Source organism: Canis lupus, chromosome X (genome assembly GCF_011100685.1).
Source record: "Canis lupus familiaris isolate Mischka breed German Shepherd chromosome X, alternate assembly UU_Cfam_GSD_1.0, whole genome shotgun sequence".
In the NCBI taxonomy this organism is placed as follows: Eukaryota; Metazoa; Chordata; class Mammalia; order Carnivora; family Canidae; genus Canis; species Canis lupus.
The window spans coordinates 39,800,515-39,817,236 of NC_049260.1; the positions used below are offsets into that span (position 1 = coordinate 39,800,515).

Sequence of the window (16,722 nt, forward strand, 5' to 3'; positions counted from 1 at the left end):
CAAAAAAGCAGACAGCAGGACCTCCTCAAACCAGTCCTGTCTTCTTTAGATAAGGATCTAAAGAAAGAAACACAAGAGACTCATTTAACAACTGTTAGAACTAGCTGGCCCCTCTGGCTTTCTAGTGACCCAATACCAACACAGGGCATCCCTCTAAACAGTTCCAGAATTAGAACCAGCATCTCTACCTAGAAGCTGCAAAGAGAGAACAGAGCTTTGATTGAGTATCCTTTGGGATATTATTTAGATCTACGTGGTCTGAAAGAGGCACACTGTGTACATTAAAACCAAATGGTAGAATTAGGGACAATTCCTGCCATTAACAGCCAACATTCCCTATGTGTGTAGGGGGGAGGTGGGGGGAGTCATGAGTCAAAAGGGGTATGTGTGTAAAGGTAGTAACAGTTGTCCCTTATTGCATAAATAATACAAGTAACCCCAGGCTTTAGTATTCTCACATATAATTTGGAGAATTCACAGGTTCTCTAGAGGGATGACTTGGGGCTTATAGATCAAACCCCTAAGCCTAATTCTGAATTGTGGTAACCCACCATGCCTAATCTCTTCCCTCCCCACCTGCCTAGCAGAAAGCCAAATCCCACAATGAAACAAAGGGAAAAGCAGCAAATACAAAAGGAGGACAAGGAGTATCATGGTCAGTCTTAAACCACGCAGGGGAAGTACAGACATTTCAAAAATAAATACATAGAGGAAAAGAGAAAGGAGAGGATAACAGAACAGGAAGAGGGCACACTATGGCAGAGACTTCATACAGCACAGAGGATATGCACATGGGGATCCCAAGGGACCTTCTCAACCCAACAGAAGCCAAGAGTTACGCAGTTTTATGGTCAATCCAATGGTACCATCTACCCTTTCTCATATGCTGCCATGTGCGAAAGTGCTTTGTAAATTGTAAACCAAGGTCAGCATGAGAGGAGTTTGACTTTTAGGATTTCTCTCTGTCCTCAGTGCCAACTCCCCTAAGAATAGGTCTGAGGCTGATTAAAAGTCCTGAAAGAATATGCTACATAATCACTCTCTTGTATCTATCTCCCAACCCCCTTTCCACTCTGTCACATTTGCCTGGCAAAATCCAATTCCTCCTTAAATCCAGTTATTTGCCTACACCCTGCCTGTGCCCACTCAGTCAACAGCAATGAAAGAAAAATACACCCACACCAACTATTCATTTTAATAATGGCCACCAACCTCAAGTGGGCCCTGAGTGCTGCCTGATTGATAATCATGATACATTTTGCTGGTCCAATTACTCTAATATTCTCCCTAATGACTATTTCATCCCCTTTGCTCTCTCCTCAAATCTCCAACGCCTCTCATCCTCACTCTCAGCTTGACGGCTCACTAGCCTACTTCCCTGCAACACCACAGACTGTCATAACCAACTTTCCACAAGCCCCCACCATTACCTAAGTCCTCTTTATCTACATCTACTTAGCCTATCTACTCAGGATAGGCTAAGCTCATGCTCTAAGAACAACAACTTAAAGCAACAGGATGCTAGATGTCCATAATGGTCAGCTAGGGGCTCCACTCTTTGTTGTCCCTTCTCAGGGATGTAGGCTGATGAGCAACCAGCCTTTGGAACAGTGCTGGGGGCCATGCACTGGGGAAAATAACTTTTCAGGATGTTCACACTGACAATTAAATGCCTACGCACAGAAATGACGTGTGTCGCTTAAAACAACTCACCAGTCATAAGCAGTTACATGACCCCACCATGACTTACACAGCCAGCAAACAAAATCCTGCCATGTGTCAGTCAAGAAGGTAGAGAGTGAAACACATTTGACATGTAGAGAGTGAAACACATTTGACATTGGTGCTAATGACCTCCTATGAATTTGCTAAACTCCTAAGTAAGATCAGCCCCCTTGGGTATTAGATCCTTCTTGCCTCATCAAAGACAACAGTTCTGTAACTGTCCCCAGTTTCTCATTTCATAAATGTTTCTCCCTCTACTGGATCATTCTTACCAGTATATGAAACATTACAATTACTTGGTTTCTCCTATCTCAAAAACAAAAATGAAAACCTTGACCTCATACCTGCCCCCTTCCAGTGACAGCACCACTTCTGTTCCCATACTCGCTAATTCCCCTCCCCCCACCACTCTATTAAAAAATGTCCCCTCTGTGCTATCCCTTCACCAAAAGGGTGCTCGCATATCAAGATCTACCATGACCTCACATCGCTACAGCCAACGGTAAATTTTCCATCCTTATCTTACCTAAACTAGCAGCTGCATTGAACACAACACTCCTCTTGGGATACTTTTCATATTTGACTCCCAGGACACTCAGTTTTCTTGGTTCTTCTACTTTCCTGGCCACAGCTATTCAGTCTTTCTTGGTTCCTTCTGTGTGCCTTTAACCATCAACAATAGGGTGTCCCAGGGCTCAGTGTTCAGCTGGCTCCTATTCTCTTCTACAGCTCCCTCCCTTGGTGGTCTCATGTGAGCTCACAATTCTGTATGCCATCTATACACTGATGGCTCCCAACTGTCTAGCTTCTGCCTAGATGCTTTTAAACTAAGAGATCCTCAGCTATCCAAGTGAGTATGCAATAATGCCACATGGATACTGTCTAAGTCCGTTCAGGCTGCTGTAACACAAACACCATAAACTGGATGGCTTATAAACACAAACATTTATTTCTCACAGATCTGGAAGCTAAGAAGTCCAAGATCGTGGTGCTGGCAGATTCAGTGTCTGGTGCAGGCCCACTTCCTGACAGCCATCTTTTTGCTGTAGCCTCATAGGGCAGAACACAGGCAAGGGATCTCTCTGCAGTCTCTCTTTTTTTTTTTTAACTTTTTTTTTTAACTTTTTTATTTATTTATGATAGTCACAGAGAGAGAGAGAGAGAGAGAGAGAGAGAGAGAGAGAGAGAGAGGCAGAGACACAGGCAGAGGGAGAAGCAGGCTCCATGCACCGGGAGCCTGATGTGGGATTCGATCCCGGGTCTCCAGGATCGCGCCCTGGGCCAAAGGCAGGCACTAAACCGCTGCGCCACCCAGGGATCCCTCTGCAGTCTCTTTTATAAGAGCACTGATCCCATTCATGAGGGCAAAGCCTTCATAACCTGAACACCTCCCAAAGGTTCTACCTCCTAATAGCATCATCACTTTGGGGTTAGGATTTTGACACATGGGGGCACCTGGCTAGCTCGGTCAGTAGAGCATGCCACTCTTGATCTCAAGGTTGTTGAGTCTAAGCCCAAAACTGGGTATGGAGATTACTCAAATTTTTTTTAAAAAAGGACTTTAACATGAATGGGGGTGTGTGTGTGACACAAGCAGTCTATAGCAGATGTCTAATTTTAAGAATTTTGTTAAGAAATGGATAGCTAGAGGGGCACCTGGGTGGCTCAGTTTGTTAAGCATCTGCCTTCGGCTCAGGTCATGATCCCAGGGTCCTGGAATAGAGCCCCATATAGGGCTCCCTGCCTAGCAGGGGGGGTCTGCTTCTACCTCTCCTTCAGCCTGCCCCTCCTGCTGTTTGTGCTCTCTCTCTCAAATAAATAAATAAAATCTTTAAAAAAAGAAACGGATAGCTTGAATATGAGTATCATCTAATCTGTCTTTTGGATGTGAAGACTGCCAGGCTCCCAGAAATAAACTAAGTCCCCAATGGTCAGAAAGAGGAAGAATTCTGGTCACCTGATGCTCTTTTTTTTTTAAGATTTTATTTATTTACTCATGAGAGAGACAGGGGGTGGGGGGGGGGTGGGCAGAGACACAGGCAGAGGGAGAAGCAGGCTCCATGCAGGGAGCCCGATGTGGGACTCAATCCCGGGTCCCCAGGATCACACCCTGGGCTGAAGGCAGACACTTTAACTGCTAAGCCACCCAGGGATCCCACCTGACGTTCTTCTAGCCACCTCTCCACCTCCACTAAAAGAATACTTCTGCCTGGGCATCATAATGGTAAAGATAAAGAGGAGGGACAGATAACAAACAGTAAATCAAAACAGCAACCAAAAAATAAAACAGTAACAAGCTTAAGGATGTTTCTAGTAAAAAATGGAAAACACCTAGAGTAACAAAGGAGCAATCCATAAAACCTTAACAGACTCTTAAACTTGACCCACCGACTTTGTGGAGATCTCAGGTAACTCTAATATGGAGTCAACTTCATTCTCAAAGACATTCCATCCACAGACTGCATACCAGAAAGGGATTTTAACTGAACAGGTACTTTGGTCTCTGGAGCTGGTCAATTGGTGAGAAGGCTTGAGAGAGAACATTTGCAGCATTGCTAGGAGTAAGGCTTGCCAAATGATCACCTCCCTCCTGACATGTACAATTTCACTTTGGCTTCACCTTTTTTACTTCCCAGCAACATGACAAGGTTAGTTTCACAAGAAGCCCATTTCTTTCAAATCCAAATGGACAACTTATTAAGGATTTGAAAGGCACTAGCGACAAAAAGTAAAAGCTTGGTTACCATGCCTGAGCAAAGGTCACCTGGAGTGCTATCACATAACCCAGATCATTTTCTTAAGGTGCCAAGTCCTCATGTCCATACAAGTTACAATGCTGTAGCACAGACACCTACATAGGCATTTTATCGTGCCAAATGTAACTCTATCTGAAAAAATTAAGTCACAACGTTAAACTCAATGTACTTAACTGTTCTTATTGTGTTTCCCTGTATGAAAGATACAATAGGGACGCCTGGGTGGCTCAGCAGCTGAGCATCTGCCTTCGGCTCAGGACGTGATCCCAGAGTCCCGGGATCGAGTCCCGCATCAGGCTCTCTGCATGGAGCCTGCTTCTGCCTCTGCCTGTGTCTGTGCCTCTCTCTGTGTGTCTCTCATGAATAAATAAATAAAATCTTAAAGAAAAAGAAAAGAAAGGGATCCCTGGGTGGCGCAGCGGTTTGGCGCCTGCCTTTGGCCCAGGGCGCGATCCTGGAGACCCGGGATCGAATCCCACATCGGGCTCCCGGTGCATGGAGCCTGCTTCTCCCTCTGCCTGTGTCTCTGCCGCGCTCTCTCTCTCTCTGTGACTATCATAAATAAATAAAAAATTTAAAAAAAAAAAAAAGAAAAGAAAGATGCAATAATTGGACTAGATCACTTTTAATAATGCCCCCCTCAGATAATTCTTACGCAGGAGGAGCACAAGCCACACATACGGAAAAACAATGGCTAAGACAGTGCCTTGGATGTTCTTCTAATGGTCTGGGACTGTAAAGCAGTTTAAAAAGGAGGCAAAACACAGGAAGCCAACTCTGACCATAACGAGTATTAAACTAGGGGTATGACAAGTTATTAATACCATTAATGTGTATTACCTCTATGTATAAAGAATGCACATAAAACCTACAGAATGAAGACTAAAAAGCAAATGAATACTAAAAATTATTAGCAACATTTACTTTCAGTAACAATGGACCAGGTAGTTGGGGCCAATACACCCACTGAAAACAGCTGAGCAAAGGGGAAGAAAATATCTTAAAAAGGTACAAAAGAGCTATTCAAATTGTGGGTAACCACTGAGTACCAAGTCTAAAGGTGGGTGGGAGGACATACATGGGGCTGTTTTGCTCATTGCTCAGATACAATTGCATTTGGCATGATGAAATGTATAAACCCCTAAGTAGAAGTCTGTCTTTGCTACGGGATTGTAACTTGCGTGGAAATACGGACTTGGCACCTTATGAAAATGATACGGGTTATGTGTGCTAGCACTCCAGGTGATCTTTGCTTAGGCATGGTAACCAACCTTTTACTTTTTTGTCACCATCGCCTTTCAAATTCTTAATAAGTTGTCCATTTGGATATGAAAGAAATGGGCTTCTTGCCGTGAAACTAACCTTGTCATGTTGCTGGGAAGTAAAAGATGAAACAAAAGTGAAAACACGACTGTATTTGCTGATACTCTTGGAAAATGAGAGGATGAAGGTTATTTCTGATGGCCTCTCGAGGAGAAAAAACAGAAGTCAGGGCCCAATAAGAATAGACTATCTCATCTGGGGATTAAAAAAAAAGCAGACTGAACAGAAAGTAACTAGCCCTCATAGGGACTTACAGCCAGGCTTTAAGTCATCTGGGTGGCTCAGATGACTTAGATTAATAAGAGGATTCCAGAAAGCTAGTACCTTCAGGCATCTGACAGCAGAAAACAAAAACATTCTCTAGGGGCATAAGGTATCTTAGATTTTCAAACACAATATCCAGATATAATCAAATGTAACCGTTCATGCAAGAAGAAAAGAAATCACAAGCAAGAAAAAACAGAAACAAGACACAACAGAAAAAAAGACTCCAAATATTAGAACTGTCAGAATTGGACTGTAAAATAACTACTCCTGACATATTCAAGGGGCTAAGAGCCAAACTTAAAAATTTCATTAGGGTTGGGACGCCTAGCTGACTCAGACCAAAGAGCATGCAACTCTTGTTCAGAGTTTTGAGTTCAAGCCCCATGTTGGGTATAGAGATATATATAAAATTTTTATAAAAAATAAAATATTGAAAAACAATATATCAGTAGGGAACTAGAAATTATTCTTTTTAATGACATAGGTGTGAGAAAAAGAAGAAAATATCAGTTCTACATGTGAAAATCAATCTTTTTTAAATTAGGAGCTCAACGGATTAAGAAAGACTTAGTGAGCTCTGAAAGGTAAGTTGGGTGGATAAAAGCATTCAAAACAAATTACAGAGAGGCATAACGATGGACTAAAGTGCCAGAGTAAAGGGTATGGTAGTTTCTAAAGATAGGACACAACAAGCCATGCTTCCCGGTATTCATGAATTTGTGCTGTCCCCTCCCAAATTAAAGCTTAGTCAATTTTCAAGTTCTGGTTAACTTTAACTAAAGGAACGGAGTCAAAGCGATACCAGAGTCAAAGTGATACCGTACCAGTTCTGGGCTTATTTCTCAAGAAAGCCTGACCACTTCGATTTTTCCAGAAGCTCCAGAAGCTCTTTTAGGAGCCTAGAGTCACCATGTAAGAAGCCTAACTGTCTTGCTGGAGAGACTGCCTGGAGAGGCCATGACTAGAGGCCTAGTCCTAAGATTTCCTGTCACCTCTATCGAGATCGACCTTCCAGTTGTCCCTATCCAAGGCACCAGATATGTCAGTGAGGGCATTTTCAATGTTTGAGCTGCATATGCCTTCTGTCTGCAGTCTCATGACAGATCCCAAGCAAAAGCAGAAGAATTATCCAACTGAGCCCTAATCTACCAACAGAATTTTGAATAGTGAAATGGTTGCTGTTCCAAGCCACTAATTATTAGGGACTTGTGTGCAAGAACAGGTAACTGAAACAAATATTTTACTGGAGATAGAAGAATGAGAAAATGGACTAGGAACAATCTAGAAAGAGAACAGTCGAGAACTTTCCAAAATTCACTCAAGATTCCACTCTCAGATTCCAGAAGCTCTAATAAACCCAAAAAGGGTAAATGAAAAGCTTTGACACAACATAGTAAAAACGCAGAAAATTAAAGATGCAGATAAAATTTTAAAAGTAACCAACTAGAAAAAAATAAAAATAAAAAATAAAAGTAACCAGAGGAAAAAGACAAATTATATCCAAAGCAACAATAATAAGGGGTGCCTGGCTGGCTCAGTCAACGGAGCCTGCAACCTTTGATCTTGGGATTGTGAGTTCATACCCCACATTTGGTGTAGAACTTATTTATAAGTAAAATCCTTAGGGATGCCTGAGGGATGCCTGGGTGACTTCAGTTCAGGTCATGACCTCAGGGCTTCCTGCTGGGGTAGAGGGGGTCTACTTGTCCTCCCCTTCTCTGTCCCTCACCCCTGCTCATGAGCGTACTCTCTCTCTCTCAAATAAATAAAATATTTTTTAAAAAACTAAAATCTTTAAAAAGGAGGGGACAATAATTAGACTGATGACTGTCCACAAAAAAATTTACTGGGGGCACCTGGGTAGCTCAGTGGTTGAGCCTTTGGCTCAGGTCATGATCCTGGGGTCCTGGGATCAAGTCCCACTCAGGGCTCCCTGCAGGGAGACTGCTTCTCCCTCTGCCTGTATCTCTGCCTCAATCTCTGTTTCACATGAATAAATAAATAAAATCTTTTTAAAAAATTACTGAAGTTGGAAGGCAATAGAATGATATCTTCAAAGAGCTAAAAGGAACTATTTGCCAACTGGGAATCCTATAAGCAATGAACACACCGCTCAAGAATGAAGGGGAGAAAAATACTTTCAGAATAACAAAAACTGAAAAAAAAATCATCACTAGCAGAACTACATTAAAGGAAATAGAAATGATGTTTTGTCAAGCAGAACAATTAAAACAACTCCAATTTATTTGAAAATTAAATAATATCGAAGTAACTCAAAGGTCAAAGAAAAAAAGTAAAAATTCAACAATATTTCAAACTGTATAACAAATTTACATTTTCAAATTTATAGATTAAAGCCTAAACTACTTAAAATAAGAAATATGTATTTTAGAGGGGTACCTGGATGGCTTAGTCGGTAGAGCATGTAACACTCTTGATCTCGAGGTCATGAGTTCAAGCCCATCCTGGGTGTAAAGCTTACTTAAGAAAAGGAAAGAAAGGGAATAAATATAATATATATGTTATTTTCTAAGAACAGCGAAAAGTTACAAAGCTAAGTATGCATCTCAAAGCATTAAGACCTAACTAGGGAAGCCCGGGTGGCTCAGCGGTTTGGCGATGCCTGCAGCCCAGGGTGTGATCCTGGAGACCTGGGATCGAGTACCATGTCGGGCTCCCTGCATGGAGCCTGCTTCTCCCCTCTGCCTGTGTCTGTGCCTCTGTCTCTGTGTCTCTCATGAATAAATAAATAAAATCTTAAAAAAAAAAAGACCAAAACTAAACCAAAGAAAGCACAAAGAAGGAAATCCTAATGAGAGCAGAAATTCAATGGAAAACCAAGCATAAAATAGTGACAATAGGCAAAAGTGTGAATTGGCCCTTTGAGAATATTAATAAACATGCTAAACCTCTGAATGAAAACCGATGATTAAAACAGAGAAAAAAGACGTAACTGCAGATAGTGAAGATGATTAGATAGCATATTTCAATCAACTTTATCCCAAAAAGTTTAAAATTTTGGACAACTTGGGAAAAATTCTCAAAAAATACAACTTACTGAAAGAATCACAAGAAATGTAAAACCTAAACAGTCCTTTAAGAAGCCGAATCAGTAATTAAAAACTTTCCTACAGTAAAAAAAATAATAATAGGGGATCCCTGGGTGGCGCAGCAGTTTGGCGCCTGCCTTTGGCCCAGGGCGTGATCCTGGAGACCCGGGATCGAGTCCCACGTCGGGCTCCCGGTGCATGGAGCCTGCTTCTTCCTCTCCCTCTGCCTGTGTCTCTGCCTCTCTCTCTATATGTGACTTTCATAAATAAATAAATAAATAAAATTAAAAATAATAATAATAATAAACTGCATATCTAGATGGCTTCACCATCAAGTTCTACCAAAAATTTAAGAAAGCAGTAACACTTAACACAAGATTTAAGGCTAAATTATACAAACCTTTCCAGAGAACAGCAGCAAAGGGCACGTTCCACAGCTTGGAGTTTAGATTGAGCCAAGTACAAAAACACAACTAGAGCTATGCAAGAGCTGAAAATTATAGGCCAGTCTCATTCCTGATCACAGATTTAAAAATCTTAAAGAAAATATCAGGCACATCAAATCCACAGTATTTCAAAAGGACCATATACCTATTCAAATTGAATTTAAATCTGGACTCCACCCTTCATTTCTCTTCAAAGTCAGTCAATATAATTGGCCATATTAACAGAGTAAAAGAAAAAAAATCAGATTCTCATCTTGATACAGAAAAAGTGACATCTATTGATTAAAAAAGTAACTTGAGCAACAGAAGGAAAATTCATCCTCTAAAAGAAGATACATGCCAAAACCTATAAGAAACATAGTACTTACAGGTAAAATCTCAAAAGCATTCCCTTTTAAAAAGGGGAATGAGAGAAGACATCTACCATCATTTCTTCTACTCAACAGTGTGCTAGAAGTCTTGGCCATGACAGTAAAGCAATAAAAAGATATAAGGGTTAAAAAGGAAGAAAAACGTAGTAGTATTATTGACAGATGAGAAGACTATGTTCATAGGAAAAAAAAAAAAATCAAAGGCCTCACTATATTACTACACTTTTAAAGGGCTTTTGTTAGCAAGATTATGGACTATAACATCAAAGCTCAAAAAAATTTTGTTTCGTTTTTTATATACTAGCAATTGTTAGAAATAAAGTTCTGATAAATATGCCATTTTCATCACATAAAAATCTATTAAGTACATGGAAATAAATCTAACAAATTATGTACACGATCACTATGCAGAAAATGGTATCACTAAATCTGTTGAGCAAATAAAGGCAGATGCAACATACATGCTATATTAATCTATTCACATAAAGCTTAGAAATCAGCAAAACTACATAATTTAGAGATAAATATTTAGATAGTAAAATTAAAAAGCAAAACAAGGGGGGGATTTTCATAAAATTAGGATATCTCTGGGAGAAAGGGCAAACGACTAGAGGGAAAAGAAGGCTTCCAGGTTCCATTTCTTGGCCTCAGTGGTGGTTTAGATGGGTGCTTGTTTATAGTATCTCTTTCAGCTGCACAGTTTCTACCACATATCTGCAAGTATACTGTATTTCATACACAGGCCTATATACATTAAAGGTTTTAAAAAAAATCCCCAAAGAACCAACTACCAAACAGAGGGGAAGTGGAGATCCATATGGTAAATGGCTCTTTGAGACATAAGGATAAACTAATTTGGAACAATTCACTTTGAAGAAACACAATGAAACGTCTTTATTAAAAAAAACAAAAACAAAAAACAGAGGACTAACAGGAAGGAAGCCAGTCTCCCTACCAGGGCAGCCAAAAGCACGGTTTTAGAGTCAGAAAAGTTAAGTCTCAATCTTAGTTCTACCACACTCTAGCACTGCAGTCTTGGGAAGGTTTGGTGTTTTTTTTTGTTTTTTGTTTAGCAAAGTCTAGTTTTCTGTACTGCAAAATAAGGATTCCACTTAACTCAGAAGGATTAGAGAGAATATATCTGCAGTGTCTTGTCACGTAACAGATCAGTAATGAAAACCGCTTTAACTAGAAGATGAGTGCCTCCCCATTACTAGTTAAGTTTACAGTCTTGAACTGACCCGTAAAGTTCTGACCAAAGGCATTATCAGTCATTCGGTTAATAAAAATCGATCATCAGGAACTACCTCACTTGAAATCATTACTAGATGACAAGTTTTACAGAATTCTCAATAAATTACATTTAATACATTCAATAAATATAGTTTTAGTAGGCTGCTCCAACAGTTCCTTTCTGAAAAGAATTATAAGAACCCTTTTTACATGTGTTTGTTATATGACCACAGTATAACCTGTACATAAAAAAAAGAAGAGTCTTCACAGTATGAAAGCTTTAAGGACATAGATGTCACACAGCACTAATGAGTATTTATCCACATTAGTCCAAAAGTATTCAGATCCACAGGTATTCACCATAGCAGCGCGAGCTGATCATAAGCGCTCAGCCCATCTCATTCGTATGCACGCCATAGCACAAAGAACCAAGGCCATGGAAGATCCATTCAACCAGTGAGAAACAAAGTAGTAACAGGAAAAAAGAATGCATCTAAGAGACAAACAGATCTGCTCACAAATCCAGGCTCTGCCACTTCCTAATTAAATTCTCTTTAAGCCTCGGTGTCCAGAGTTGTCCCAATGAAATAAAACCAATCTCAAAGGACTGTTGAACAGAAATTCCTCACTGCAGAACTGGGGGGGGGGGGGGGGGGGGGCATCATTCTGCGGAGTAAAGCTACCTCTTAACTCAGATATTCCACCCCATCAGATTGTGCCTGCTTTTTCACACAGGTGTTTCTTTGTTAAGTATCTCAAAGAAGTGGACTAATACAGCCATTAATTAGACATCAGTACAAAATTAAAATCCCAGCACAAGGAATTAAAATCCCAGAAATTCAGAGCTGCAGAGAGCGAGCCCGGAGACCACGGGATGCTCTAGACATAAGCTGGTGCCATCTACCTGGGCTTACGTTTTTTACATAGAGGATCAGTACAATGTGGTTAATTGTTAAGGATTTGTTAAAGGTCTAGAAGAGTAATTCTCAACCTCGGCTAAACATTACAGCCACGTGAGTAGTTTAAACACACATGCACACGTTCCACCTTCAATCAGAAATGAACCAGAAATTTGAGGTAGAACATGGGTGTTAATCATTTTGTAAACCTTCTCCTGGCGATTCTAATGAACAGCAAGGGTTGAGACCACCAAAGCAGAAGAAAAGACAGCAAAGAAACCTGTCAGTACTTCACAGTCAAAAAAATTGCCTTAATAATTATATGGCCCTTTTTCTATCCCACTAAAAATGAGTCAGATAAAGAGCAACCCAAGAGATCCAGGCTGTATTTAAACAATTACACAATCAGGGGACCTGGGTGGTACAGCCAGTTAAGCATCTGACTCTTGGTTTTGGCTCAAGTTGTGATGGAGCCCTGCATTAGGCTCCACACTCAGCATTGAGTCAGCTTGGGATTCTCTCTCCCTCTGCCCCTCCTATTTGTGTTCTTTCTCTCAAATCAATCATTTTCACACTCAAGAGTCCTTTGATATAATGTAATTAAAGGAGACATACAATGAGCTTCTCTGGAACACTACTCATACAAAGAGCACATTTTGGTATTGTCATGTTAAGAAAAAATGGAACGCTACTGCTTTTGCCCAGGGCTTTGCACTTTCTCTTGTGATTTTATCCATGCTAAACAGTGCATTAGAAAGTCACTCCAAGCATAACATTTTTAGTTATCCCATATCAAAATGAAAAGTGTTAACAGTGGCTATCAGAAACATGACTTTTGTTTTTCTGTACTGTCCACTCTGTACAACGTGTATTTCTACCCATGTTCCAGAGATTCTTGGTTTATTTTCTAAATTTCTCCTATAGAAATAAGTCGTTACTATAGTAATATTTACCCACCCTGATATCCTTTCCCATTTGCTTATTCTAGGGCTTTTGCACATAGCAACCACACAAATCTCTGCTGCAAGCTGCTCATAGCACTCAGATCCCTGGCAACATTCAGAAATGAATATATCTTTAAACTATGGGAACACTTAGCTGAATACCATAGTTTCAAATGTCTCTAAAGTGCTTTTTGTGCAGAACCCATCCCAGATTTGTCAATTCTTACTATAAGTAACACATTTCTCTTTATCTTCACGCAGGTGGATGAGTCAAAAACTATAGCAGAATAAGCTGGCACAGGAGTCTGCTCGTTATTAATGTATTTTGGAGTTGAAGACATTTACTCCTGGCATGTACAGCTAACGAGTGATTATTTAGTATACATGTATTTTTCTCCCCTGACAAAAGTTGCAAATAAACGGTATCTTTATGCTGATTGAGAATGGTCCTACTCTTTAGATAAGAACTTAGCAGTTACTATGGTAGCTGTTTGAATCGACAGAATATTAGTGGACTGCTACCTACGCTTTGTCAACATATTTTCCCTAGAAATAACTTATGTGGAAAGACAGTGGATGTGATTCTTTCCATAAAAGTTCCCATTCATGAACTCATAAAGGAGTAATAGATTAACACCTACCTGAGTAAAATTATCACAGGAGGGAGTTCAGTTACAGAAAGGGCCATGAAGAGCACAATCACAGCCTCTTAACTTTCGGTAACAAGGCTTTGCAGAAAGAATAATTAGTTATAGACGTATGTGTGCACACACTCAAAATACGTGGAGATATAAGTAGATATAAATGTGTGTATTTGTATACATAGAACTTTAAAATACATAGAATTGGGATCCCTGGGTGGCGCAGCAGCTTAGCGCCTGCCTTTGGCCTGGGGCACGATCCTGGAGACCCGGGATCGAATCCCACGTCGGGCTCCCTGTGCATGGAGCCTGCTTCTCCCTCTGCCTGTGTCTCTGCCTCTCTCTCTCTCTCTCTCTGTGTGACTATCATAAATAAAAATTTTAAAAATAAATAAATAAATAAAAATAAAATACATAAAATTTTACAATACATACAACCATACGGAACAAAGTAAAGTGTGGATAATACTGAATTAGCTAAAATCAAGATGGAGGACAGCCCTGGTGGCTTAGCGCTTTAGCGCCGCCTGCAGCCCAGGGCATGATCCTGGAGACCCAGGATCGAATCCCACCGTCAGGCTCCCTGCATGGAGCCTGCCTCTCCTTCTGCCTGTGTCTCTGCCTCTCTCTCTCTCTCTCTCTCTCTCTCTCTCTGTGTGTCTCTATGAATAAATAAATAAAATCTTAAAAAAAAAATAAAATCAAGATCGAAGCCACCAAAGACCCTAAGGAGTAACGTCTTCATTCTTTTTTGAATTTTATTAAAATTAATTAATAAAAAAATTAATTAATAATTAATGCGGAAGAGAGGCAGAGGGAAAAGCAGGCTCCATGCAGGGAGCCCGACGTGGGACTGGATCCCGGGTCTCCAGGGTCACGCTCTGGGCTGTAGGCAGCGCTAAACCGCTGAGCCACCCGGGCTGCCCTTCATTCTCTTCTTAATGTTTACTCTAAGCCCATTTATAGTAGGAGGGAAAAGGGTTGAAAAAAAATCACAATAGGGGAGTTTTTCCAAATAGTATCCACCAGCAGGTTGTCTCAGCCTAATGATTCGTGGTCTCTTGGGTGTATGATGGGGGCCTATTACTCTGAGCTGGGTTTGCGATGAGTCACACAATGGCTGACTCACTTTCCTCCATGACTAACCAGTGCAGGCGTTTGTCGGTGAAGGACCCACAGCCCACCACAAGGCGGCACCCCAGGGAAGGAAGAGCCTAAAGTTAGTGGGTTCCAAGAGAAAAAGATTCTTTGGGCTGCAGGAAGGAAATAGCATATAGCCACAAAATATAGCATCAAAATGTCAGCATCTGATGACAAAATTATCTTCAGTATGTTGCAAAGGACTGGTTGAAAGACTTAAAAAAAAAAAAAAAAAGAGGTCCAAAAAGTTGCAAAGTGAATTTAACCTGTGGTCAGGCCCCTAATACTAACATACAATTTGGAAGAAGAAAAAGAAAAATATATTAAATGTTAGACTGATTTCCCATTTTCTATTTAAAGGGGGGGGGAATCAAGATTCTTCAGACAAGAATTTCACACTTGGACAAAAAGCTATCCTAGAATACCTGGGTGACTCGGTGGTTGAGTGACTGCCTTGGGCTCAGGTCATGATCCCAGGGTCCAGGGATGGAGCCCCACATTGGGCTCCCTTCTCAGTAGGGAGCCTGCTTCACTCTTTCTTGCTCCCTCTACTTGTGCTTTGTTCTCTCTCTCAAATAAGTAAAATCATTTTTAAAAAGAGAACATTTTTCTTTTAAAACAGCATTTCTAGGGCATGAAACTTACTTAAGATTCTCCCTCTCCCTCTGCCCCTACCATCTTCCCTCTCTAAAAAGAAATAAATATAAATAACACAGCATTTCTTTTTTTTTTTTAAGATTTTATTTATTTATTCATGAGAGACACAGAGAGAGGCAGAGACATAGGGAGAGGGAGAAGCAGGCTCCTCGCTGGGAGCCTGATGTGGGACACGATCCCGGAACTCCAGGATCACGCCAAGTCGAAGGCAGATACTCAACCGCTGAGCCACCCAGGCGTCCCTAAAACAGCTTTTCTAAGGATGATCTAGATCAGTCCTGTTCAGAGTTTAATGTATATACCAATCCCTTAGGGATTGTGTTGAACTACAGAATCCAATTCAATAGGCCAGAGGTAGGGCCCAAGATGCCCCAATTCTAACAAGCTCTCACCTTGGAAATGTCAATTTCAATTGGCTTAGGAAATAGGGTCAGTAATTTTACATTAGCTCCTCAGTGACTGTGCACTTTTTAAAGGGACCTGGGGAGATATAATCCAAAAACTAGGCCCATTTTTCCCTGTATGACTAGAAAATCCACAGCATTTTGTGTACCTGAGTTAAAACCCAAGAACGTCAAGTTACAAACAGACACGAAAATAGCACATCCAGTACCACGGCAAAATTGTACCATCAAAGGGAGCTAATATTTGCTGGCGGCCTTTTACATGTCAAGCAAGCACAATGTGCTTTGGAGACATTTCTTTTCATTCTTCCATGTCAGAGGAGGCACCTGAGACAGAGCCTCTGCTCCAGGTCAGAATCTGAATTCACATTCCACCCCCATCTGTCTCTATGTGCTACTTTTATTTATTTCTATTTTTATGTTCCAGCTCTATGCATCCTATTCCCCACCAGGTGGTAGATGGGATCATTATTCCCAACTATTTCTCCCTCTGCATAATAGGGTTACACTCATCCTATTGACTGTCATGGGAGAGAAGTACATGTCCCCACTTCCTTGACTTTGGGTTTGGCCCCTATGACACACATTGACTAATGGAAATGTGAGCAGATATGGCACTAACCACCTCCAAACCGAGGTTTTAACTGTGTTGCGTGGTTTGGATTGTGCTCCTGCTCTTCACCAAGAGAACAGCATGTCCCAGATAGAAACTGTTCTTTCAGCATCACTTGTAATAAGAAAATTGGAAACCACCTATTGTCTATTAAAGATGGTAATTACAAAGACACAGGCTATGGAAGAATACATAATGTCAAATAAGAAACCCCAAACTAGGACTGCAGCTGTGGAGAGCTGCAACATACACA

General features: G+C 40.8%; 1 long non-coding RNA gene across 4 annotated transcripts in view; it reads right to left on the minus strand.

The window, feature by feature from the left end:
• Window positions 1–16,722, minus strand: part of LOC111094885 — a 124,035-nt gene that overhangs the window by 88,718 nt on the left and 18,595 nt on the right. For all 4 annotated transcript variants that reach the window (XR_005386261.1, XR_005386264.1, XR_005386263.1 and 1 more), the window contains one exon: window positions 8,472–8,552. This is a non-coding gene — a long non-coding RNA (uncharacterized LOC111094885). The remainder of the gene's footprint in view (window positions 1–8,471; window positions 8,553–16,722) is intronic.